Source organism: Watersipora subatra, chromosome 5 (assembly GCF_963576615.1).
Source record: "Watersipora subatra chromosome 5, tzWatSuba1.1, whole genome shotgun sequence".
Classification (NCBI taxonomy): Eukaryota; Metazoa; Bryozoa; class Gymnolaemata; order Cheilostomatida; family Watersiporidae; genus Watersipora; species Watersipora subatra.
Genome location: NC_088712.1, coordinates 47,426,423 through 47,450,719, shown reverse-complemented (window position 1 = coordinate 47,450,719; position 24,297 = coordinate 47,426,423). Strand labels below are relative to the sequence as shown.

General features: G+C 34.5%; 1 non-coding gene and 2 pseudogenes across 1 annotated transcript; 1 reads left to right on the top strand and 2 right to left on the bottom strand.

The window, feature by feature from the left end:
• Nucleotides 1-283: 283 nt before the first annotated feature.
• Nucleotides 284-11,133, bottom strand: LOC137397416 (cytosolic iron-sulfur assembly component 2B-like; annotated as a pseudogene).
• Nucleotides 11,134-14,385: 3,252 nt separating this feature from the next.
• LOC137397829 (U1 spliceosomal RNA) lies at nucleotides 14,386-14,542 on the top strand. Its single transcript, XR_010978877.1, has one exon. It is a non-coding gene; the product is annotated as a U1 spliceosomal RNA (small nuclear RNA).
• Nucleotides 14,543-15,459: 917 nt separating this feature from the next.
• LOC137397415 (cytosolic iron-sulfur assembly component 2B-like) lies at nucleotides 15,460-23,596 on the bottom strand (annotated as a pseudogene).
• Between the last annotated feature and the right edge of the window lie 701 nt (nucleotides 23,597-24,297).

The window sequence follows — 24,297 nt, the reverse complement described above, 5'->3', positions numbered from 1 at the left end:
TTGTGGATAGTGTTGATTTCATGGATAATATATTGAACTTCTGTGTTCCTCGAGAACAAATTATGTAAAAAATAAAATACAAAATGGAAGCAACACGCGAGCATTTCTGGCTATTATGGCCAATTCAAAAAAAGTCCACATTAGAATTTAAGTCTACATTAAATGTAAAAAATATGCTAGTGTGTGCGTTAATAAAAAAGAGTAACTAGTAGAAGTGGGACGAATATAAAGCGAATGAAAAAAGCGATGGTGTAATCCACAAAATATGTTGAATAAAATGGTTCTATTTTTCGGACAAGCATTGGTTGACTGCTTTGAGCAGCTGCGAGTTTTCCAAGGCTGCTGCTATTCTTTCTTTGTCATTTAGTTGTTTATTGACAGCGTCTTCAGAACTGTGGCCGCCAGGAGTTATTTTCACATCAACCTTACATCGATATGCTAATGGTCTAAAGTAGAAAATGAAAATGTGCAACAATAAAGATGCAAAGATCGTTATCTTCCAAAGAAACGTTATCAGATGATATACTAAATTAAACTCAAGGAAGATAAGATGAAAAGTCGGCGCAACACACAATATATTTTCAAGTCACCCGCTTGATAATAGTTTCTACACTTCAGAATTAGAGAAGGCCTAGAAAACGTATGTCTTTACAGTTAAATGCAAAGCTCTCGCATGCTAAATATCTGTATTAACTGTCTTTTTTATTTAAAAAAAATACCTGGGGTTAGCACATAAACAAAACAAAGCTTGTATTCTTGTGCTAATATATCAGTCTCAGCTAAAATTACTACTATAGAGCCAAATAGTTATAATCATCGTTAGCATAGAAAAGTTCCTACTTACAAAAAACAAAAGGCGTTGCTACGCACTATCAACATTAAACTTTATTAATTGTATTATAAACAAACTGATACTCTTTTTAGCCACAACAGCTTCCTTCCAAGTAATTGTACGCTCAGTGGTGCGCATGACTGTTAGGCAGCAAAAGGCTTAAATTAGAAAACGAAATCATTTACTTCATCCCATAGACATAGGCTAAAGCATGCACATGGAAACATACTTCTTTCATGCATATAATCATACTAAGTGAGCATCCAGCGTTGCCCAGGTAATAAAAAGTCTTTGCACAGAAAACTTATTTTTATTTAACATATAACAACATATACCATTCTAACTCCCCAACTTCATATCATGAGAAAAGTCTTTTGTGCAGTTTAAATAAATTGAGAGAAAAAATAAAAGAACTGTAAGAGTTTTCAAACTTTGTAAACAAACTGTAACTTTCAAATTTTGTATCGTAATAAAAATGTTTTGTGCAGATCAAATAAATTAGGAAACAAAGTAAAACAAAAATAAAAGTGTTAAAATGTAAATGTGAAATAATTAGCAAGTAATAGCTAAATTAAGTCTGTTTTGCTACGATTACAAGAAAAGATGATTTTTTAATAATACCATTAATACAAACTGAAAAAAAATAAAAATTCTGAATATGTTGAATTAATAAAACAATTTGTACATATAAGTGTGTGGGTATAAAAAGGGTTACTGTTCCAGCAAAAGCTATCCATCAAAGCATTGAATACAACAATATTGGTACCTTTCGACACGAGTACAAATGTAAAAATTGGATATCGGACTGTCTTTGTCTGACTGAATGGAGAGAGAGAGTGTAGAGGCTATTCTTTATTGAGGTAATACAATTGTCCGCGTAAAAAGTATTGACCATGAACGCGACTTAGCAATTGAGCTTTACAAAAAATCTGAAATAGAAGTTAACAAAAACACAAAAAAGCATAACGCTTCATAGAGTTAATGTAATTCATAAAGTTTTAATTAATACATCATTAAGCACGTTCTATTGAAAAAAGAATGTATACAGTATATAATAAAATCAATGAATCGTAAAAGCCATTGTAGACTGGTGGCTAGGCAATTGGATTACTAACCTGTGGTTATGATCTTTTTGAGTTCAAATCCAGCATATTGCAAAATTTTAATTCCAAGATTTTAATAGTTATACCTGGACATACAGAAAAAAAAACTTTCAGAAATATATATGTATAGATTACGCAAAGAATCATACATAGAATATAAATTCTCAAGATTGCAACCATAAAATTGAGGTATGGGTTCTTTTCACCGGCACTCCGGAAGAGTTTCAACTCGAGCTTGTTTTGATAAATATTTTGAACAACTCTTTCGACACACCTTGCAAAATTAAACTTTCACATTCAGTCATGAAACAAAGCTTTATGTTTCTTAACTCGCGAGCATGCCTTAAAAAATAACCATTATCCATTAACATTAACCAAGTTTTTAGTTCAACTCAGAGCTTATGTTTGCAGACTTATTCGCTGAATGTGTACCACATATATATGTAAGAGTTGTTATTACTCAGTCTATATTTCTTGCAGTCTGACTTTCACATGCTGTTTAGCTCTCTTTCCAAGAAAAGCATGAAAGTTGCAAATTAAGGAGGATTTGACACAATTAATTTCGAGAAGCAAGGATTTTATACAAATCGATTAGTACATCATGTTCTTCCAAACTCATCATCCAAACTTAACATTGGTTAGATTTATTAGAGAGAATAGGCAGCAGTAGTAGTAGCTTGCACCAGGTACAGAAAAGCTCAACACTTTTGTATACACTTTCAGGTTGAATTTACGCTATGATTAGTGCGATATGATATATACAAAATAATTTACTATAATGTATTAAATTATTGTTTTTTATTAGTTGAATACAGTTTGCCGTTAATATCTGCAATCTTCAAGCATCCAAGTTAGTGATAGCTCTGATCTATTGCTAATTCTCATGAAATGTCAATAGATCTTTTGTCTAAACAGTAAAAAAAGTTACATACAGCTCAGGAAAAACATTTCTAAAAATACAAAGGTGCTATGCAAACTCAGTACGCCTGAAGTCGTGATGTAATGCAGGAGAACACAACTGCTAATAAATTACCTGATGAATGAGTAACAGAATAGGAAAGAGTTAGGCAGTGAGAATAGTTATTGAAGTTTCTGATGGGTTTAGGTAAATATCTGATATAGTTTTCTTTTTATATAACATTTTGTTTTATATTCTTACTTAAAATCTCATAGTATTCGCAATTTTTTGATGAAAAATTATTCTGTTCAATCCATTTTTAATTACACATAATTTGTGACTGAAAACAATAAGGACAATTTAGAATTATTTTAGGAGCCTGCTGTGAGAGCCATTGATGAAAAAGAAACCTTGAATAGAAATAGACCAATGAGGTTATTTGGCTGGTCGCAACTTATTGACAAGAAGGAATTTAAGCTATATCCTGGTTCAAATGATATATAGCTTTTTACATATTATGTAGCGTATACATGATTGAATTAGTAAATAAGTAGACAGATGATACATTCCATGTTGAAATAATATGTTATTATAAACAGGTGCTAATAAATACTCACTGTTCAAATGACGAGTATCATTTAATTGAAGTTGACAGCTGAGGCAAACGCTAAAGACACTGGCAAGTTATTGACCCTAACAAAAGAGTTGGAGCATTGATCAAAAGTGTCATCATGAATGAAGTGTATGGAGGTATGACACATTATTAGGGAAAACCTATCTATAAGTAATGTTCATTACAGCTCAGTGGATGTATTTGTACACAACCACTAGTCTTTCTTTTATGCAATCCATACCAATTTTTATGATTGATTTTAGATAGTTTTATTGGGTTTACAAAACACAACCTAATAAGTGCATTTACTGTAATACTTTTCATTGTAATATTTTTTTACTGCAATATATTTTGATTGCAAGAGTGAATAACTTTTAGAATGATGATGACTTTAGCTTGCTTTATTCTGAATGAATAAGTTCTTATAGTCAGCCAATCATGTTACTGGTTTACTTTGTTTGCATTTCAATTTACAGATGAATCTTATCTATTTGTGATGTATTATTAATACTAAAATGTTTGTCACAGTTATGTGAGTAATTGCAATTTAAGTTATCATATTTTCTGCCAATTCCGATAAAAGAAATGTGCCGTGAATACCATGAAAATGCCAATATACTCTTATACCATGAATTCTAATCTACAGAGCACACCTGCTTAACTAATGTAGCCTAAATCAGAAAGCAATTCTATCTTGTTCTTGTACAAGCCACAGCAACATTTAAGTTACATGTATTTCAGGTAGCAATATGAAAATTACTTCGAAACTCATCAAATTTTAAATTAATATTAAGAAATTGGTGACTGACAGCGATTACCAGCAGGCAAATAAAAACGCATTCACTATGAATGTTTACATACTGAATGCTATCACAAAAAATTACTGAAAATAACTTCAAAATAAAGTAAAAACTGAATCAATTTATCAGGCCAGAAAACTCTTTATCAACAGAAAAAACAGAGCTGGCTAGTAAAATACAAATTAATATGCATAGAATAGGAAACATAGATAAGCTACGAATATCACAAAATAGAATTACCATATAAGGAATAATACTAGTCACATACACTTATCTATAAACCAGAATCACCAGTAATTACTTACTACCTACTATACAGATTATGGTCTCCATAGACACGATGGCTATTATCTACACTAGTGCTCTAGTCAGTAATCGAATTATCAAGGTCTTTTTCAAAATCTGAAACTCTGTCTCTTTAATGTCATGTATAGCTGCTAGTACCTTTATTTACTGCTGTACTGCTACAAAGGGTAAACTCAATGTCTACTTTGTGTTATCGATTTATCTCATCAACTTCTACTGCAGTGGTTTATACTAATGAGGTTACCTTCTCTGTGAACCCTTTAATATTAAGGGTTCACAGAGAAGGTAACCTCATATACTATTAAGTATGCTGTTAAATATTCAGCCAATCAGCTATTAAATATTATACTATTAAATATGCTGTTAAATATTCAGCCAATCAGCTATCAAATATTATACTATTAAATATGCTGTTAAACATTCAGCCAATCAGCTATCAAATATTATACTACTAGAAATTCCCCTGTCATACAGCCCACGACCAAAGTGATATTGGAAAAAAGAAAGGGTACTGCTGGCTGAGAAATGCAATATTAGCAGTCAAATGGCACTGCAGTGCAATATGAGAACTGCAATGGTAGCTGCAATGGTAGCTGTAATGTACTGGGTGTTGTTATGTACAACAAACAGCAATAATGAAAGGAAAATATTATATGTTTATATCTCTCCCCTGCAATAGGAGAAATGCAATATTAGAAATAAAATGGCAAGCTGCTGTGTAATATACACAGTTTGAAAGTTGGTTGTGTTGAATGTAGAATGGTTTTGACAGCGATCTGTAACCAAAGTGAAAAAATGGGTCATGATCACAGAAACCATGGTTAAGTCGGGTGTGTGAGATTTAGAGTTATCTACACTAGCAGAAAGAGAAAATTCTCAGTTATTTTGCAAAAAAAATTTGATTCAAGCTTAATTACAGCAAGTTTGATGGTCAATAAACTGAATGCATGTTTACCATTAATGCGAAAACATAGTTCTGAGAAAACTGGTGTTAAAGTTTGAGAAATGAAAACCAATGCACAATTTTATTTACATTTCAAAATGTCATAGCAACCAATATCAAGAAGTTGTGATATTTAGCTAGATTTCTGTATTTATATCCAAACAATTATGCTGAATTTAAAAATCTAAACAGATTTTAGCTGGTTGTCATAGAAATAGCTGTATATCTATAAAAATGTAGGCCTATTACTTAATTTTGCAGATATTAAAACGGCTTGGCAGTACCACGATATTGGGCACAGCCATAGTATCATCCACAAAATCTTTAGAAAAATAATAACAGTAACATATTGCACACCATTGGACACTATATACTTTGATCTTATAAATTTGAATGATTATTTTTATAATTAAATCTTATAATAATTTTATAAGAATCGTTAGAAAAATATCATCGTCATTTCCTTTACTGTCACTGCATTGGACATCAGTTGGATTACCAAAGTACTCATTATAAGTGTCCAAAATGTCAGAGTTACTTTTAATATCGACAAAAAAGAAACGATTACTTTTTCAGTACTTCTACGTTAATTATAGAAACCTTCGGCAATTGGGCAATGCCATAGACTGGTGAAATGCGCACGTTTTTCTTGTGAAATGCACACTGCCTCATAGTTGTACTATTTGCCGCACGGCTTTATCGGCGTTTTGTTGACCGGTCTTAATTTGGATTAAAAAAGGCTTGTCAGGTTTCAATGGCGATTTTACGCCAAATTAATCTGTATAATTATGTATTATCTGATCAGATGGGTAAGTTTTAGGATATTGTCTCAACTTTTCATAGACTTCATAACATATTTAAATGGGTTTATATGTGTTTTGTATCGTTATTATACTTAAACGACTCCACAGAAAAATGGTTAAATTTTTGATGAGATTTCGGTACAAGGGTTTGGGTACGGCTGTTGGTGAATAATTTTTTGGTAGTTGTGTGCGCATACGCATTTATCACAAAACTCCCAAACGCTCGTGTTTGGTTGTGTTTGGTCGTGGGAATATGCTGTTAAATATTCAGCCAATCAGCTATTAAATATTATACTATTAAATATGCTGTTAAATATTCAACCAATCAGCTATTAAATATTAAATAGCTGATTGGTTATAATCAATACTTATTATTGGAGTGTAATTTCTGAAGTTAAAAGCCCTGTAAGCTGCAAGACTCAACCATAATGCACAGGAGACAGAATGCAAAAATTAAGATACAACTTTGAAGGGTTGGTTTGACACATGCTGTATGAAAGCCATGTACTTGTACATGTAGATTGCATTGATGCAATGTGAAAAATTCTTCCGTGAAAAATATATTAGCCTTTCGCTTCCTGTCAAGAAAGCTCATGAGCGTGTTACTGTGACTTGGCTAGCATTTTGATCTTATCTATTTGGCATATTGACCCCATTAAACCGCTATTACCACAATGGTGTGTGGTGTTTTGGTGTACAATATTTACTCAAAAATCTGTGCTTGATGTTTATAAAGTGACTTGGCCTAAACTAAGGTAACTGGTAAAAAGCTTGAGTTGGCTGGATACTCTGGGGTTAACAGAGACATGGTCTGGCGATTGATCCTCAAGTTAATCGTATTTTGTAGACACGCTTCTTTCCTCATTTCAGCTTCTTGTCATTATCAACTGACTTCCTGTTTTTACTGCAGATTAAGTATTTTGATATCTCATTGAGTAGCAGAGAAGAAACAACTCTCAAAAAGTAAAACATAACAAACCAGTAGCATAAACAGAACAAAACAATGTACTTTTTGTACCAGCATTAAATCTACATGCAGATTTTTTTTACAGAATTTAGTGTTTTCATTTTAAGGCGTCTCTGATGTATCACTTTTGAATTGTTTGAGGGAAGATGTGATGCAATCATAATTGCACTGTGTAGAATATTTTCGAGTTGCATTTCCTTATTTGATATTAGTCCCGGTTCAGATGAGTGACATTTTTAGTTAACTTAGTTAAATATCGTTTTCTTGCAAAGTAATGTTATAAGGTAAAATGCTAGATTAAACTCAAATAAATAAAAGGACAAATCAACGCAACGTATAATATATTTTCAATGTCACCTGGTAGATAACCTTTTTTATATATGGTAACAAGTGAAATCCTAGAAAACCTTACAATTCTTATGCTGTTTTTCAAATAACATACCTGATAAGTTTAACTCAAGTAGAGAGTCCTATCAGGGTAGCCATGCTTCAGTGGAGAATTGTAGGAGTGAAATGTATTGATACATAGTTATTCTCGTCATCCACCTGCAAGTGAATGTCATGGAAACAAAAAACAGCAATTAGTGGTAGGTATCCATTTTTCAAACACTAACAACTAGCGGGTTGCTAATCTGGTTAGTTTCCTAGTAACAAAATTGTATCTGATGACACTTCAGAATAAAGTAACTTTTCATATGAACTATACATGATCCAACTAAAGAGTAACTGTTTCCAGAAAAAAAAACTATTAACTAGTTGAATTAATAGTGCAACAAAAACAACTCAGATATGTGTAAAAACGGATATAACTTATTAATAGCGTAACTTTTGATATGAACATTACAAGATATAACTAAAAGTTAATTATTTCTAAAAAACATCTGCTTATTCCAGTGAGCTGTTACTGTTGCAAAAACAGTTCTTATATGTGTAATAACCGAATGTGAATATTACCTACTAAAAGCCTAATTTCCTTATAATACAATTGTCACATTCATACAACATTACATATAGCATAGTTGTTACAATATGAGATTACCTCCACATAGGAGTTCTCAATGGCATTGAGCTCCTTTAGGGTCAAAGGGTGCTCTGGATCATTTATTGCTATAATTATATATAGGGCTGCACAATGATCGCGTTAATTAAATGATTAATGCGATCAATACAAATACACGATTAACTAAGTTGAGCCAATTAATCTTCAAATAAAATACAACCGAGGTGGTGATCATGATGCGGTTCCTTTGTATTGTTCAATATATAACACTAACATAGCAGGTTACCACCATTTAATTGACTAACAAATAAATATTATGACAAGCAGCACTTTCTTACCAATTATATACAACCACAATTATTTTGCACTCAACTATGAAAACACAAAGTGAGTCGCTAACGTTAAACTTGTTTATACAATACAACGCACACGCGCCACGCCGATCTAGCCATAAGTGGCCATGTTGTCCCAGGGCTGATACTCTGAAAGAAACACCCACCTGGATAGGCCCAGACTTGGATATTGTATTCCTGATTGGTCAATTTGAATTTGGATATTGTACCCCCAATCACCTGGTTGGTCAATTTGAAATACACCCCCTAAACACTGGGAGTTTTCTAAAGGGCGCCCAGGTTCTAAGCCCTGCTAAACATCCAATATGATTCATGCATTAATAAAGCAGAAAAAACCTACAAACAAAATTCCCAATTTTATTTAGATACGTTTTTATTTCGAATTTTTTGTTTGTTTAGTATTGCAAAAACGATCGTTTTTTTACTGCAAACGACTTATTTTTTGTTGCTAACAGAGACTGATATATTGTAGTTTACTATTGGTAAAAAATTAAACAAAAACAGGCAATTAGCTAACCATAAATCAATTTATAAAAACCGTTGGTGTGGCGACATAATAGTTGCTCTGCCGACTAGCGTCAGTATCGCAAAACGACAAAATGTCACTAAGCCTGCAAAAAGGGTTAATAAAACTGATTCCAAACATCAACCATCAGATCATCATTTTAATTTACAAAGGAAAACATAGTAAATATCAATGAAAGAAATATCATATCATTCGTTCTGAGTATATTGCTAAAGGGTTGCTAAGATGATTCAGTGTCGACTGTCTCTTTTCCATTTGTTTCCCGTCAGCAAGCATGTAGATTTTAATGTGATTTGTATTAAAATGAAGACTGGAATTTCGGTGCAATTTCTTGGTATTACTTTGGCTGAATAAAACCTTAATGAGCATGGGCCCTTTTACTAGCTTGGCTGTGGAAACCACCCCTAAAGTAGCAAATTCACTGACAGTGCCTCATGGTCTGAAACCCCCCTAAAACGTGATTTTGGGCCGAACCTAATGGGCCTTTTAGGGGGAGTATCAGCCCTGGGCATGTTGTTAGCTGTTGGTACATGTTTCTAGATAATCGCAAGAAAAGCGATTTCAGTATTATTTAATACATGTATCTCACAGTCTATTTTTTGTTTATTTTTAAAAAAGTTTTAAAGTAAATTATTCACGTATTTTCATTTTTCAAAAAATCACAATCATATTTCAGCTTTAGAATATTAGCAATATAAGATTGACACTTTATTGGAACATGAAAGCAGAAAAATGTCTTCCGTACTAGCTAGCACATTTCCATACGTTGTTGGAAGTGTAAACAAGAAAGCGAAGTGCACTAAATGCCAGAAAGAATTTGCCTACCACCACAGCACATCATCATTAAAAGATAATTTAACTGATTCTCATCCTACTGCGCAGAAATCATCACCAGCTGTCGCAGACAATATTTACTACTACTGTCCCCTGCGAGTGGCTTTTCTCTAAAGCTGGCAATATTGTATGTAGGAAGAGAGTAGCTCTTTATTCAGATAATGTGAATAAACTGTGCTGCCTCAACTCTTGGCTGACTTAATTATAGACTTTCATAGACTGTTTTCATACTCATAATAATTATTACACTGTAACTTATGTACGTTGTACATAACATGTAGTCATGCTAACAATTGTCTCAAATATAATTAACTTATATGTAGCTGTATTATTTGCTTTTGAATATGCAGGTTTTTGCTAGATTAATTCTAAGATTAATCGAAGATTAACTGGTTAAGACCAGTTATTAATCACGATTACTTTTATAATCGTTGTGCAGCTCTAACTATATACAAAGTTTTTGGAGAAGTTGTCAGGTGTATTAAAATATTTTGGAGGTTTGTAACAAATTAGGAATCAATTTATCAGATACCAAGAATAGAATTACATGTTAATATTGAATTTAAACTGATATACTGTAAAACTTTTATTTGTACACCTTGCCATTCTATTTTTTAACCCTTCTTTTATGATGGCGTTTAAGTAGAAGTGATGTTCAATAAAAAGATGCAGAGTTCAATCTTTCAACTAGCAGCTCATGATTTTAAGAAGTTAAATTTCATTTAATGAATAATGCGCTATAACATAACACACAACATCAAGTTATATTATACGCTAATTTAACAAACAACGAACGATAAAATAACAACCATCATAAAATTATAAGATGAGAAATATAATACAAGACATATAATACAAAATAACAGGATGATTACTGGTATGTAATGAAATGTTTAATGCTGAAAATCAAATGATACATCACTATTGCAGGGGTTCCTGTGATTTTCTAGAACTTGCTCATCAGCATCGAATAGTTGAATGTCATTTTTATTGGCAATGCCAGCATTAACCCGCGCTTGCTGGAGACACTCCGGTTCAGTCTTAACCAGAGCCGGCTGACCAGAAACAATGAACCTTGTTATCCTCAGAGCCGTCTAAAGCGTTGGTCAGCCCGCACCCCTTGAATGACTTTACGATTAGCATCTTCAGATTCATGTCTGCTCAACTTGTTTGCCAAAGTTAATAGCTACGTTCTTATAGTGATCTGAGGGAGTTTAACACAAAATATGCGGTAGGAGAGTTTTAATCGCAGACCAAGGCCTCAAAAAAGTAGGCTCAACCTCCAGGTACCACGATACAGGAGTGTTTATTCACATGTTTGTTGCAGATCAATGCATGTAATGTTGGTTCACAAAATTCAAAGTCTATCAAAATCGCTGGTATTTGAGTACAGTATGCCTAATTAGGGACTTTTGATTACTAACTAGCTTGATGACTGTCAAAGTGTTGCTCAAGTAAAAGTGACCTTTAAATAAAGGTGTCCTTCAAATAGAAATGGCTTTCAAATACAGGTTTCACGGTATGTAACAGTCAATATGTAAAATAAACCAATAAGGAATTAGCCTTACGACCGGTAGCACAGAAAGAGTCAAAGTATGGCGGTCAAGGGTGTTTACCAAGTGTAACTATAGACATACGTAGTCATAAGCAGTGCAAGTCAAACAAATGTAAATACGATAAGGGTGGAGGGATACATAACCATAGATGTCATGGGGGTTTGACATGTCATGTAGTTGTGTATCTATAACAGACCCATGCCATCTTGTTTGGAAGACAAGATGATTTGACAAAAATGAAATCTTGTCTTAAAAACAAGATTACATGACCAAATGATGCTGACAAAAAAAGGCACAGCTGCAGTTGCTTAAAGCAAGTCGGTAATGTTGTGCAGGGTATAAATACTGATCCGCTACTCACTTTTGGCTAGCAATAATATTGTTCTTTGCTTTTGGCTAGGTCCTTCCAAATTTTTGATTGACTGATATTTAAGTTAACCTTCGGTCTTAATAAATATACATGTAGTTTAATAAATCTATAAGTGGTGAAATCATGTAAAAGGTTCCAAATATACTCAAACTGACTGAACTGTTACAACCATCAATATTTCCTGACCACCCATGACAATGTGTAGCCACAGACATAATTCCTTGTTAAAACAAAGACTATATACTAGTTGAAGGCTTGTATTCTAGGCATATAAAAGGGATGTAACTTGATCGAACTGATAGTGACACTGAGAATAAAACCCTGAAGTTCATATTCGCTTGTCATGGTATTCCACAATCTGTCATATCTGACATATCTCAGCAGTACTACTACAATAGTCAACAGTTCAAAAGGTTTGCTGAAAAGTACAATTACATCAGTATAACTAGCTCATATGAATTTTTACATGCTAAATGTGAAGCAAAGCGTACCTTGCGGAGAGTTACCAATCTGTTACACAAGTCATTCAACCTGTATAGAGCGCTATTGGTATATAGGAAAACTTCTATACACAAAGTCTTTGCCAGCCTATGATACACCGATTAAGATCAGCCATAGCTGTTGTTCCAAAAACACTCACACCAATTTTTTCTAACACAGAGTTAGTAGGTTAAGAGAGCAAAATTACAGATTTTACATGAAGAGAAGTTTTGGCAGCCATCAAAGAGCTAAAGAGTTATCTTCACTTTTATGAGGTGATGAAATGTACATGAAAAATCTCGATAGAGAAGGTGTTGTGACTAAAAACCTCCCAGGACGCTCGCATGAAGTACACACTTCAACTGGTGATATACGTAGTGACCATCAACCTCTGCCCCTTTTCCATGAATCATGCATTTCAGCACTAGTTAAGCATAAAAATCAATCTAACACCACAATAGTACATCAACCTATGGCACTTTCTGACAATCATTCATCAATCTTCCACTCCAGCACTCGTACATGTAAAGGTGTAAAGTGCATGGATTTGTAAAAAGTTGATAGTATACCAGTTGTTAGAGTTTGTACACATATTAATTTTGCTATGGTCAGTTCAAACCATATAATTATGTTTGTTTCATGCAGCAGTTTAGAATGCTTTCTTTTGGTCTTTTTTAATAATGCCTCCTATATGCTCAGTGTGCGTAATGTATGCCTATATCAGCTTTTTACTTTTGTATTAAGGTAGTTGATGTAGTAGTTGTCTTCTTTTGGTTGTATTACCTTGGCTTTATTGTGGAACGACATTATATTCAACTTTATGTGAAAAATAGATTAGTCTTTCGCTTCCTGTCAAGAAAGTTCACTGGCGTGTTACTATGACTTAACTAGTGTATCAACCTTATTTATTTATTCACCACATTAAACTAGTATTACTACAATACCATGTTGTGTTTTAGTCTATAGTATTTAATGTAGGATATATTGAACCTTAAGCTAATCGTTTTGTGTAGACGCGCTTCTTTCCTTATTTCAGCTTTTATTTATCATCAGCTGACTTTCTGTTTTTATTGCAGCTAACATATTTTTAGTAACTCGTCGAGTAGCAGAAGGAAAACAACTCCCAAATAATAAAGCATAAAAACCAACAGCATAAACAAAATTCAACAATGTACCGTCAGTACCAACATTAAATCTACGTGCAAACTCTACATAATTTTGTGTTTACATTTCAAGGCATTTACTTTGTATCACTTTTAAATCATAAAAGGGGAGATCTGGTGCAATCATAATCATGGTTTGTTACATACTTTGGAGTTGCCTTTCCTTATTTCAGTCCCGATTCTGATGCAGGAAATTGTTAGCTTCGGTAAATTTGTGGTACATGTATAAGCAAAATATTTCAACGTAACCGCACTCATCTTTTTCTAAAAGATTATTTCATGAATAGGCTTTTACTACCTAATGTCACCTTACCTAATGTTACCTAATGTCACTAAGGCACTGCAGTTTCGGGTAGCAAATGTTACATTCATTACACCTATAAACAAAGCATGTCATCCAGTATTTACCTATAAAATGTTTGTAGCTGCTGAATGTTTTTATAAAGAGCCAATTTAGTCCACTGGTAAAAACTGAAATCAACAATGAGTTAAATTTAACTATAATAGCAATGCATGAGGAGAGTTGTCGATCGCAAGATAAACTTGAGCTAGTAATTGAGGAGCTAAAAATGCAACGGTGCTTTGCTGAGGTAGCCCTAAAGAAAGATTCTGACTTGTCTCCCTTGCTTATTACAAAGAATAACAACTTTATAAATGGTACATTTTTAGCAGTTAAGGTAGTTTACTTGTTAATTTTGATGTTTACACACAAATTATGCAACATCAACTAAGTTATGGTAAAAGTCTAAAATTTAATATTTGACCTTATTATTATTATTATTACACTAAAATAAAACTGTACCCATTTTAGTCAGTAAAAATGTCTAGAGTACAAGTCATACGTACCTGGCACAGGGAAATCCGTGATCAAGAAGGTGGATTCCCCAGGAAGAGGCCACACCATTGCACTTTGGTTTGGTTGACGCCGCGATTATCTCTAATGGGATAACTCGAGTGGGGTGTGTATTTTTTGGTAGCAGAGACTTAATTCCTGCTACCCCCAAAATTAAACATCAAGAAAGCATAATAACCCTGAGTCGCTAAACCCATAGATATGACATTTGCAGCGCATGTAGTATTAATTATGTTGAATGGAATGAAGATGTTGTTCTGAGTGAACAATTCAAATAATAGATGTGTTACTTCTGATTTATGAAAACACAATTTCAAATTGTTGAAGAGTTAAGCAACCTCAGACATTTTCATTGTACAGGTTCATAGTGAGGAGACAACATGACTGGTTTTATAATAGTGTAAGGTGGCTGAATTATTCCCACAGAATGAATACAGTGGATTGTATTCTAGATAGTGTTGTAGTTAGTGTTGTTGATAGTGTTGATTCAGTGAATAAAATATCAAACAGCTTCATTATTCTTAGACATTAAAAACTGTAAAAATGAAATACATATCTGAGGATACTTGTGAGCCTTTTCCGCTGACATTGGCGGCGCCTAATACAAATAATGCTACTATCAAATGGAGTCATGAATGAATCATTTGAAAGTTGACTGGGATGGGTGATGCAATGAAGACATACTCTTCAATTCTTAATATCATAAGCTCAGAATTTTTCATTGTGAAATTTGGTGGTTGAAAGACAACTTAACTGATAAACCAACAGTGAACTTTAACTGAAAAATTGCATTGGCAGATTGCAAAATATAAAACAACTTCTTTATTCTCAGACAACAAAATCTGTTAAAATAAAATACGTATTGGAGGAAACTTTTGCGCATTTTTAGCTATAATGAATTGAATTTAAAGAAAAGTTCACATGGGAATTTAAGTCTCTATTAAATGTAAAAAATACACTAGTATGTGTGTTAATAAAAAAGGGTAACTAGCGGGACAAATGTAAAACAGATGAGAAGATAAATGGTGTTATTCATAAAATACCCTTAATAAAAGTGTCCTATTTTCTGAACAAGCATTGATTGACCACTTTGAAAAGCTGCGAGTTTTCTAAGGCTGCTGCTAGTCTTTTTTGCCATCTAGTTGTTTGTTGACAACATCTTCAGAACTGTGGCTGCTGTGAGTAATTTTTCCAAATCAAATCGGCGTGGCAATGACCTACAACAGACACTCCAAAAAAAAAATCAAAAATAAAGAAGCAAAGATCGTTATCCTGTAAAGCAATGTTATCGGATAAAACGCTAGATTAAACTCAAAGAAAATAAAAAGAGAAATAGACGAAACACACAATATATTTTCAAAAGAAACCTGCTCAATAATCGATTCTAGATACGACAACAAGAGAATTTCTACAAAACTTATGTCTTACAATTCTCATGCTCAATGTGTCATATAACATGCCTAATAAGTTTAACTTGAGTAGATAGGCCTATTAGGGTAGCCATGCTGCAGTAGGGAATTATAGGAGAGAAATGTATTGATACATAGTTATTATCGTCATCCACCTGCAAGTGAATGTCATGGAGACAAAAAACAGCTATCAGTGGTAGGGTTCATTTTTCACATCAACAATTAGCTGGTTGTTAATCTGGTTAGCTTCTTAGTAACAAAATTGTATCTGATGACACTTCAGAATAAAGTAACTTTTCATATGAACTATACATGATCCAACTAAAGGGTAACTGTTTCCAGAAAAAAAACTATTAACTAGTTGAATTAATAGTGTAGCAAAAACAACTCAGATATGTGTAATAACGGATATAACTTATTAATAGCGTAACTTTTGATATGAACATTACAAGATATAACTAAAAGTTAATTGTTTCTAAAAAACATCTGCTTATTCCAGTGAGCTGTTACTGTTGCAAAAACAGTTCTGATAAGTGTAATAACCGAATGTGAATATTACCTACTAAAAAGCCTAATTTCCTTATAAGACAAGTGTCACATTTATACAACATTACATATAGCATAGTTGTTACCATATGCGATTATCTCTACATGAGAGTTCTCAATGACATTGAGCTCTTCTAAGGTCAAAGGGTACTCTGAATTATTTATTGCTGTAGTTGTACACAAAGTTTTTGGAAAAGTTGCCAGGCATATTAAAGTATTTTAAAGATTTGCAGCAAATTAGGAATTAATTTGTCTGATACAAAAATAGAATTATATGTTAATATTGCATTTAGAATAATATATCAACATTATCTTTATATATTTAATTTCTGCTAGGCTGAACTTGCCTCCACTGTTCTATAAATAGCATACGATGACTCATTATTTTCTCTTTTGTTTTTCTACTGGCTCGCTGATTGACCTTGATCATTGTCAAGCTGGGTGCTGCAGGCTGTGGTTTAGTTTTACATTAAACTACTGTATATCTTATAATATTAATCTTATTTGTTATTTGTTACTACAAAATAGCATAAAATTTTATTATAAAGAATTTTATAAAGAAAAAAAGCTGATCGAGTAGCTACTAGAACTAATTATGAATATGATTATAATTATTTCAACACTATTAGCTACTAAAAGGTGTATAGGACTCCTTTTAGCTTTACTATGTACAATTGAACATCATAAGAACTCATGCATTTAACAGCGTATATTGCTCATTTATATGGTAGTTACTTTAAATGATTTAACCTTTTTCACAACCACACTGGAATACTACTAATAAATTTTAACTTTAAAACACTCACTTCTAAGAATATCAAATATCTCTCGGCTTTTTACTGGATCCTGGATATTGTCATCAAGTTTACTATCCGTTACAGGTAGACTGTCACTCGCTTTAAATATTTATGGGTTGGCATTGATAGTTGAAGTAGTCATAGCGGTGCCTAAAAAGACCATTTTCAAGATAAGAGGTCAGAAGGAGATTGAAAAATAAGTTTAACACGTATATGAACTAGCATTACCTTTAGGAGAGGCATAGCAAAAACAAAAAAGAATTCAGAACTATGTAAAAGCTAAACAGATATAATTTAAAAGAAAAATATAAATCCTCGAAGCACATTCAACTAATGGTAAGCAAAAACTAAAATACAAAGAAAATTCGTGTTGCATGAAGAAGCATTTTGTAATACTCGCATTGAGTGTGGAATTAGCTTAATAGGCTTTAACTCTGACACTGATTAGAAATTTGCTAGCAACACGCTTTGACATTCAAAATACAATGAACAATATACAATAAACTAAATGTCAGAAATTTGAATCTCGTACAAAGCATTCTTGTACTACAACCTCTCACTATGGAATCAAATGAACTCTTGTCTTATTACAGTAAACCTCTCACTATGGAATCAAATGAACTCTTGTCTTATTACAGTAAACCTCTAACTATGGAATCAAATGAACTCTTGTCTTATTACAGTAAAGACTAGCTGCACAATTATTTTGAAAACTAGAAGGCAGTCGATTGGTGCATGTGTTCGACTATCAGTTCACCAAACTGAATGTTATGAGTTCGAGCCCTGCTGAAAGCATTTCTTTATCCTAATATTTAACCCTAGCTTTGGACCGAGGGACAGACATTGTTCTTAATATAGTAAAACTATCTAAATTCCTGGTGTTGCACAAGGAATAGAATAATTACCTAATGAATTTGAGTACCTCTCCTGGAAAGCTTTACTAGAATCTTTACGCAGAAATTGTTACGCATAACGGTCAACAATAATAGTTGTTAACCCTAAGCAAGCACATTAAGAGTGAGTATATTAACCAATGCAATGACTATTTGCCCAACAAATTCATTTTATTCTGTGTAGCTGAATGATTAAGTTGGCCATTTCTAAATGTGGAGGTTTCCAGATCAAAGCCTATGCTGTGTGGATTTCTCATTCCTAAACTTTTATTGCTATAACTGGACGCAGGGTTTAACAAAAAGACAAAAAGACAAGCACTGAGAGTTATATAGATTAAACACTGCTGATCTTTGAGTTAGTGCATAGTGATAATCAAGACACATACTGTAAAATCTTTGGCAATGCATATCTGTTTGTTGCATAATGTTTTTTTTTTATAAACACTAGTACTACCCTGGCAGTCCTCAACAGTCCTCCTCATAATTCTGGAAAGATCATCGGCTGCAATAATCTGCTTGATTATTAAGATAAGGCGGTCGACTGGTGCCGGTGTTAGAGTGTAGGTTATCAAACTCAATGTTGTGAGTTCAAATCCCACAAAAGGCAATGTTTTTCCCAACATCCACCTGTGATTTCGAAAAGATGGCTCTTAGTGTAGTAAAGCTTATGCTATGCTTAACAAAGGTGTAAAAAAGCCTTCAACAACGAAGGAGATATGATCATATGTACTGTGTGGCTCATAGCAGTATTTCAATAAGTCCGACTAACATACCTGTAACTATAATGACAATAGTTCTGTAGCCATGCATAGGCATTGGAAATGACAATATTATTCCAGGTGAAGATTACTCCTGATTCGAATACAGTCGTCTGTCTTGTAATCATTTTAGTAAAATACATAGACCCTATCTTTTTCACACTTTCAAGGAAAAGTCTAATATTGGCCTAAAAATTACTATGAAAAAGGCAGCTCAACTTTATTCAAGGTTCAAGGTCACGTCTGCAAAAGATTAGCAATATGTTACCAAAATATATTTTGTAAATCAAAATTTATTTGAAGTCTGATCAATGGAAGCAAATGCTCTCATTGCTATTTATACTGATCAGTGATTGGATCTCACAAAGAATAGGTTCACTTCAACTGGTCAGGGCTACCCGCTGCTGACTTCAAAATTCATATTAGGGCAATATTTATGCTTTCGAAAATGTACCTCTTTCTACAAAAATGCCAATGTCACCAAATTGCAAATGTGCCCTTAATCTGTATTTAAATTTTAGATTTTTACTTTTGACGCAGGTTATTGTTGAGCTTCAGTGTGAAGTGATGACTGCAAGTTATTGCTAACTACCTTCATGCTCAACATTGCGCCTGTAATCAAAGGTTTTTACATAGAAAATTTATTTTCAAATTGCCCAAGTTTCTTTAGCTAATCAATTTTAGTAACTTGAACTTAATGTTACTATAATAAGAGTCAACTTTGTTCTTCTAAAGCCAGCGTTAAAAATAGATTGCATCATGATCTCTCACACAATCATGATCTTTAAGCGTACTACTGAAGTGTGAAGGGTGCTATTTTGACCTATTGACATTAAAGATTGTCAGGTTTAATAAGTATGATGTGTAAAATTATTCTATAGTATCGCAAGTTACACACTTAGTGTAATAGAAAGTACATCTGTGGAGAACTGGGAGTCACGAGTTCAAATCCAGCGCAAAGCAGAATTTTCATTGCTAGACTTTAATCGCTATAACTGGTCACATGAACAAGAGATGATCAACCTGCAAACACTGAGATTTATATATATATACTAGCTGTACTACCCGGCGTTGCCAGAGTTATATAAAAGTATTTGCACAAAAAATTGATTTGTATTTAACATATGACAACATTTGCCATTTTAACTTTCAAATCATCAATATCATGAAAAAAGTGTTTCGCGTAGTTGCAATAAATTTGGAAAAAAGTAAAAAAAACTTCGAAGGTTTTCAAACTTTGTCAAACAACTGTAACTTTCAAATTTCATATCATGAGGAAAATGTTTGGGGCATGTCGAATAAATTAGAAAAAATAAAATAACTATAAAAGGGTTCAGGTGCAAATGTGAAATAATTAGCAAGTAATAGCTGAATTAAGTCTGTTTTGCTACGATTGCAATAAAATATGATTTGGTAATGATACAATTAATTTGAAATGAGAAAACTGTAAAAATTCTGAACAAGTAGAATTAATAATAACAATTCTTACATAGAAGTGTGTGTATATAAAAGGTTTTTGTTCCAGCAGAAGCTATCCATCAAAACTTTGAATACAATGATACCGGTACCTCTCGATACTGGTACAAATGTAAAAATGCGATCGTACTGTCTATGTCTGACTGAAGGGAGAGAGAATTTTGAGGCTCTTCTTACGGAGATAATATAATTGTCTGCGAGCGAAAAATTGGCCTTGACCTCAGATATAGTAATTGAACTTTACGAAAAATATTTCTTAACAAGGGCATTGTAGCGCATAGGCGCAATACTAAAATAATTAATGTGTGCATACGGTATAGGGAATATGATAACATCATTGATCAAAATGCCTTTATATCTAGCTCAGTGGTCGAACAATGGATTAAACATGCGAATGCATTCGTCGTGGGTTCAGATCCACCACAACGCGGAATTTTATTTCCAGAATTTTAATATCAATAGCGAGACATATACAACGATGACAAACTTTGAAAAATATATATATATAGATTATAGCCGAATGTCAGTTTTAAAAACAGTTTATAAACAGTAGCAGGTTAAATAGTCATTAATGGCTAATTTGAGTAAGCTAGTATATGTATTGCTGAACTTACTAATAAGAGCCGTGAGAGCAAGCTTTAATGATGTTGCGCCAACTAGAGAGGCACTATGCGTATTTTAACTCGAATAATGACCATCTGCCAAATGGATGAAGTGTACCTTGTATAGCTTAATGAATTAGCTTGTCGACTTATAAATAGGTTCCGAGATCAAATCTTTGCGGATTTTTATACATATATATATATATATATATATATATACAGATAAATATATATATATATACAGCAAACCAACCAGACGTAGTGGTGGTGGACAAGGAGAACAAGAGAGCTACTATAATAGATATAGCAGTACCCAATGACTACAATATAGACAGCAAAGAAAAAGAAAAGGTAGGGAAATATCTCCCTCTTGGGGAAGAGATTGAAAAATGCTGGGATGTAAGAACAACTGTAATCTCAGTAGTCATTGGGGCACTGGGCGCAATAACACCGGCGCATAAAATGTGGCTTGCCCAAATACCAACAGCAATCAACTCAGGTGAGTTGCAGAAAAGTGCGCTACTGGGAACAGCCAAGATCTTGAGGCGAGTGCTCAAACTCCCAGGTCTCTGGTAGGAGACCCGAGTTAGAGCAGATACTATATATATAATAAAAATTGTTTCCTCACCCCAGATACCCCGTATGGGTGGTAAATTCTGTTCTAACTCGGGTCTCCTACCAGAGACCTGGGAGTTTGAGCACTCGCCTCAAGATCTTAGCTGTTCCCAATAGCGCACTTTTCTGCAACTCACCTGAGTTCATTGTTGTTGGTATTTGGGCAAGCCACATTTTATGCGCCGGTGTTATTGCGCCCAGTGCCCCAATGACTACTGGGATTACAGTTGTCCTTACATTCAAGCATTTTTCAATCTCTTCTCCAAGAGGGAGATATTTCTCTACCTTTTCTTTTTCTTTGCTGTCTATATTGTAGTCATTGGGTACTGCTATATCTATTATAGTAGCCCTCTTGTTTTCCTTGTCTACCACCACTATATCTGGTTAGTTTGCTAGGACATGCTTGTCAGTGCGGATGTAGAAGTCCCAGAGGATCTTAGCGCGGTCATTTTCATTGACCTTACCAGGAGCTTCCCACCAGTGTTGTGGTTTATTAAGGCCATACTCGTCACATAGACTTCTATACACAACACCTGCGACATGATTATGCCGCTCAGTGTATGCGTTTCCTGCTAGCTGCTTGCATCCACTGATGATGTGTTGGATGGTCTCAGGTGCATCTTTGCACAGTCTGCATCTAGGATCGTCTCTAGTGTGATAGATTTTTGTTTGGAGTTGCCTTGTTGGGAGCACTTGCTCCTGGGCTGCCATGATTAGCGACTCTGTATTGGCCATTAGGTTTCCTTTGTTCAGCCACATATATGTCTGGTGAAGATCGCCAACCTTAGATATTTGTTGGTGGTAAGCACCATGAAGAGGTTTCGTGTGCCAGTCAATTTCCTCATCATCAGGGCGTAGGTTCGTTGTAAGAGCAGCCGATTGAAATTCAGCTAGAAACTTATCTGAAATGGCCATGGAGGCTGCATATGCTTTGATGCTTTGCTCCTCCTCTTTCACTGTCTGCTGTACACTTATGAGTCCCCTACCGCTATCTTTCCTATCGAGATACAATCTAGTAGTATCAGATTTTGGATGGAGTGCTCGATGCATGGTCAGCAGTTTATGAGTTGCTATATCTGTTTCTTTGATGGCTTCCTCAGTCCACTTTATTATGCCTGCTGGATATCTTATTACTGGCAGTGCGTAGGTATTTATTGCCATGACTCGGTTCTTGGCATTGAGCTGGCTCCGTAAGACCTGCCGAAGGCGTTTCTTGTATTCGGTAATGGCTTTGTGACGTACCTCGGCTTCGTGGTTGATGTTGCTTTGCATAATCCCCAAGTACTTGTACCCTTCTTTTATATCTTTGATGGTACCATTTGGCATTCTTAGGCCATCTGTGAGCATAGAATGGCCTTTCTTAAGAATTAGCCTTCCACATTTCTCAATACCGAAGGTCATTCCGATGTCCTTGCTGTATACCTGAGTGAGGTGTATTAGCGAATCAATGACCCTTTCTTTGTTAACGTACAGCTTGATGTCATTCATGTAGAAGAGGTGGTTTATTTTGGTGCCACTCTTAAACTGGTACCCATATTGAGTCTCCTCCAGCATATTGCTTAGAGGGTTTAGGCATATGCAGAAAAGCAGCGGTGATAAGGAGTCACCTTGATAGATGCCTCGCTTAATTTTTACACTCGCCAGCTTTTTGCCATTAGCCTCCGGTTCCGTCTTCCATTTGGTCATTGACATCTTGATGAATGCCACAAGAGCAGGGTGAACATTGTACATACTGAGGCACTCAAGTATCCAACTGTGGGGAATTGAGTCATAGGCCTTTTTGTAGTCAATCCAAGCCAAGGCAAGATTGGTTTGCCTTTTCCTGCTGTCTTGACAGACCGTCCGATCCGCCAGTAACTGATGTTTGGCTCCTCGGGTGTTGCGCCCAATTCCTTTCTGAGCACTGGTCATATAGTGACTCATGTGCTCTTCCAGTTTGTCTGCAAATATTCCTGAGAGCAGTTTCCAAGTAGTGGGCAAGCACAATATTGGTCGATAGTTCTTGGGAATTGGCCCCTGCTTTGGATCTTTTATCAGAAGTACAGTTCGTCTTTTGGTCAGCCATTCTGGATGGTCACCTTGTTCTACTAAGCATTCCATCTGCTAAGCCATTCTAGTGTGAAGTGATGTCAATTTCTTCAACCAGAAGGCTTGAATCATGTCATGGCCAAATGCTGCCCAGTTCTTCATATGCTGCACTCTGCACTTGATGTCCACTTTGCTGATGGTGAATCCTTGCTGGGCCACAGTGTGTTGATGGCTCTCTTTAAGCCTCTTCAGCCAATTTGCAGTGGTATTATGAGTAGTCTCTTTCTCCCAGATGTCCTTCCAGAACTTTGAAGTGCTAGATTGGGGAGGCTCAAACATTGGCCTCTGCAGTTCACCTTTGAACTGGGAATACACTTTAGATGGATTATTGATGAACAGTTTGTTCATTCTTTTGTTATCCCGCTCTTTGGTGTACCGCTTCAGTCGTGCCAAGAGTGCAACTAGCTGCTGTTTGGCAGATTCTAGAGCTTCTATTGTGGCTTACCTTTTTGGACGCTCCAAACTGTGGTTAGATCTCTCACTGAGCCTACTAACTTTCTTGCGCAAGTCCTTGATCTTATTTTTTAGCCTCAGCTGCCAGGATGGAATGGCTTGAAGCTTTGTTGGCAGTGGCTTAATATCCATCTCCTCCAAGATGACGGTTGCTGTACTGTAGATTAAGGCATTAGTCTCACTGACTGATTCAGTTGAGATCGACTCCAGTGCCAAGTTAATGTATTCTAACAGCTTCTTGGGTATGGCCTTGCTAACTC